Source organism: Protobothrops mucrosquamatus, unplaced genomic scaffold (assembly GCF_001527695.2).
Source record: "Protobothrops mucrosquamatus isolate PMUCROS unplaced genomic scaffold, P.Mucros_1.0 scaffold984, whole genome shotgun sequence".
NCBI lineage: Eukaryota > Metazoa > Chordata > Lepidosauria > Squamata > Viperidae > Protobothrops > Protobothrops mucrosquamatus.
In genome coordinates, this window is record NW_015387224.1 from 468,345 (window position 1) to 472,775 (window position 4,431).

A 4,431-nucleotide genomic window follows, 5' to 3' on the forward strand; every position below is an offset into this window, starting at 1 on the left:
ATCTATCTATCTATCTATCTATCTATCTATCTATCTATCTATCTATCTATCTATCATCTATCTATCAAATTTCTAAGCTGCCCATCACATTTACATACTGACTGAATTGACTGGACATAAAATTGGCTCTTCTAATTTGGCCTGAAACAGCAATAATGTCTGCGGGAGGGAGGAAGGAGGCAGTGGAAATCAGGGTAATACAAGCACTGTTGCAGTAATATAAATATTGTAAGGTGTCACATACTCAAAAGTATGGGACTTGTGATGCAATGCTGTGATGCTGCTTTCTTCAGAAAGGCTAAAGAGAGGGAGTTTGGTCTAGTGGTTAAGGTGCTGGCCTAGAAACCAGGAGACTGAGTTCTAGTCCGGCCTTAGGCATGAAAGCCAGCAGGGAATCTTTGGGCCAGTCAGTCTCTCTCAGCCCACTCTACCTCACAGGTTGTTGTTGTGGGGAAAATAGTTGAAGGAAGGAGTATTATATATGTTCGCTGCTTTAATTATAAAGTAATAAAAGTGGAATATAAATCTGATAAATAAATGAAACAAATAAAACAGAGAGAGCCTTCAGCTACCTGGAAAGCAGGTAGCTGCATTAACCAAACTGGAAAGCTATATGGCCAGTTAAAAAAAAGAAAAAAAAATCATACCAGGAAATATAATAACAGAAGTTTCTGTTCAGTGGAAATTCTGATCTTGATGCATAGATCCTTGTCTATGAGCAAAGCATGATAATATTTCACAACGCCTACTATGTAGTTAGTACATGGCTTCTCTTGCAATCAGATAAGGCTTTCTCAATTGTAAACTATGGGATCTAATGCTAATCCGAACATAATGCTTAAAGACAGTGGTGGCGAACCTATGGCACGGGTGCCAGAGGCGGCACTCAGAGCCCTCTCTGTGGGCACGCGTGCCGTCGCCCCAGTCCTAGGCCTTCAGCTGGGTTTTATAAAACTTTTTTGCTTTAGGCCTCCGCCGCCGTGTGCAAAAAAAAAAAAAGGTTCAATCAGTCAATTTCAACTTTTCACGAGAAAAGAAAAGGTCTTATAAAATTGGAATTGATTGATTGAACGTTTTAGTCGCACCCAGTCTGCCGTTACCACCGCAGCCATGCCCACCCAGTGGGCCACGACCACCCAATGGGCCATACCAGCCAATGGGCCACACCCACCCGGCACTTGACGATGCATAAGTGAGTTTTGGGTTGCAGTTTGGGCACTCGGTCTCTAAAAGGTTCGCCATCACTGCTTAAAGATATAACTGAAATGCATGCATACCTCACAATCAACAAAATTTTCAGTTTCACTTTTGTCATTGTTTCACTAAAGGCTCTTAACTAGTGACTCCCTATCAGTATACCATATGGTATGGTAATTTTCTGGTGATTTCCAAAACTGGTGATTTCCCAGTAGGTTTACTGCAACTTCAGGAGCAATTCTGTTTCAGCAACAATTATATTTCATGCTTAATTAATAAGCCCAAACACAAGCTTATTTTTCTTCCTGCCATTAATATGTTTGCTTCAGTGTATCTCCTCCCAGATTCCTCTGACCACTATCTATTCCTAAGCAGAAAACATTGTTAACAAAGGCTACAATTTGTAGGAATATATTTATGGTCAACAACCTCATCCAAAGTTATGTAGACCCATATCTGTCAACTGTCTTGAATTGGCCCAGGTAGTCATGGTTTGTAGGGATTAGGGATCATTTCACCCCAAAAAATCCATCCTAGGAAGTTATAGGATTTTAGTCCTAGGTCAGTGATGGCAAACCTTTTAGAGACCGAGTGCCCAAAAACTGGCCCCGCCCCCGCTCCACTCCTTGCCCCGCTCTGCCCACCCATCCCCGGCACCGCATGCCCGCAGGGCCACTCACCACCTCCAGGGCCTGCCGCAGATCACCCAGGCAGCCCAGCAGCGCTATGGTGGTCACGCCCTCTGCCTGCGCCCTGCAGCATCAACTGTGCACAATGGAGTGTGAGGGCAGAGTCTTGTCTACGCTGCCTGGCTGCCATGTCCTTGGCTGCGCTGCTCCGCATAGGCCACGCTCAAGGGCGACTCTCCTTCAGGGGGCTGCTGGAGAGGAGGGAGTCGTGGGGGGGAGGCGAGGCTGGGGCAACAGCACGTGTGCCCACAGAGAGGGCTCCGAGTGCCGCCTTTGGCACCCGTGCCATAGGTTCTCCACCACTGCCCTAGGTGATCTGAAGCAAGCTGATCGAGGCCAAGGCAATAGTACAATTTTTTTTTTACCGTAGCAAATTAAGCCCATTCTCCAATTTTGCACCATTCGAACTTGTTCAACCCAAATTTTTAAGATTGGCCCTTTGAGTCCCAAAATGTGTCTCTAATGCCATTCTGAGACTAGACTAGACTAGACTAGACTAGAATAACTTTATTGTCACTTTAAATGTACACTAATCAGCATACATTAAAATGAAATTTCGTTGCACAAAGCTCTCAAAGGATCACCACCTCCAATATACACTACATAAATATGACAAAAATAAATACAGAATTATTCATATGTCCACATATATTATATGACACAGAGAAACAACACAGTCTAGTTCGGATTATGTATACAGTATATGTGCATGGCGAGAAAAACGAATTTTGTGAGTTTACCAGATGGATGGCATAGGAACAAAGCACATAGCACTTATAAGCAGCATCCTGAATACCAGGAAGCGAGCTTCCTATGATCTTCTCAGTTGTCCTGTTGTTGTTGTTGTTGTTGTTAGTTGCGAAGTTGTGTCCGACCCATCGCGACCCCATGGACAATGTTCCTCCAGGTCTCCCCAGGTCCTCCTCAGTTGTCCTTACCACTCTCTATATGGACTTTTTATCTGAGGCACTGCTGCCACCAAACCAGACAGTGATGCAGTTTGTTAAAATGCTCTCAATTGTACCTCTATAAAAAGTGGTCAGGAGAGAAAGAGAAAGATGTGCTCTTCTCATCTGATGCAGGAAATGCAGATGCTGGTTTGCACGCTTCGCTAAGAATGATGTGTGGAGAGACCAATTCAGATTGTTAGTTATCTGCAGCCCCAGATACTTAATACTGTTGACCGCCTCTATAGCTGCATCCTTGATACTGAGTGGAGTATGACTATGTCGGCTCGTTGTAAAATCTAAAATGATCTCCTTTGTTTTATCAGCATTTAGAACCAGGTTACTTTTATTGCACCAGTCCACCAGAGCCTTCACCTCTTCCCTATAAGCAACTTCATTGTCATCCCGAATAAGACCCACCACTGCCGTGTTGTCTGCATACTTCACAATATAATTCGTAGCAGATTGAGCACAGCAATCATGGGTCATCAAGGTGAACAGTAGCGGACTCAGGACACAGCCCTGTGGGGAACCTATACTCAAGGAGATGGAAACTTGCACAAACTGGGCCTATCAATAAGGAAATCAAGTATCCAACTACATAAAGGAGTATTAAAACCTAATAGGCCGAGTTTGTTCACCAGATGCTGAGGAATGTTTGTGTTGAATGCTGAACTAAAATCAACAAACAGCATTCGTACATGAGTATTCTTTCCTTCCAGGTGCGCCAAGCTAAGATGAAGCACATAGGAAAGTGCATCTTCTACAGAGTGGTTCTTCCGATAGGCAAACTGTAATGAGTCACATGTAGGGGGAAGGAATGAAACCATATAGTCTTTTACCAATCTCTCAAAACACTTCATCATAATGGAAGTGTTATGGATCCAATGATTACTGGACGGTAATCATTAAAGCATGTGATTATAGTTTTTGGGGGCACTGGTACAATGATTGCAGTCCTAAAACATGATGGAACCACAGCCTGATGCAACGAGAGATTGAAGATGTCTGTAAGAACAGTGGCCAGAGACAGGCCTCATGAAAATGAAGGGCAGAATGTGGGTGACCATACTAAACTATTGGCTCAAATTACTCTTTCCCCCCCCTGGCCTTGCCATATTTTAACTATGAGGAATTATTTTCATTTTACATGGAAAAAGGCAGTAGCAATTAAAAATCTTGTCCTTGGGCTTCTCTTCAGGTCTTCTACTCAGCATGGCACAGATTTAGCCAAAACACAGATTAAACTGCTTGTAGCAGACACAAAGTGCTAACTGAATCTAGCCAGGCCCTCAACCTTTATTGTCAATGAATCCAACAGGTATTCTGACATCCCAATGGCATACTTAACTAATCTCCAAGTATCTAACTACTAGATTCTGCCTGTATTATAGAAATGTTTGTATTAGCCTCATCTCACCATTACTGCATAGATACCCAAGGTGTACAGGACAATTCTGCACCTCCCTGCAGTTTGCAGATACTAATCCAGCTACAACATATAATGTTACCAGATTCTGCCCAGCAGCACTTAAAATCCATCAGACGGTGACTGGTGCCATAAACTGAGCATTTGGTTCATTGTTCAAGAGTATTCT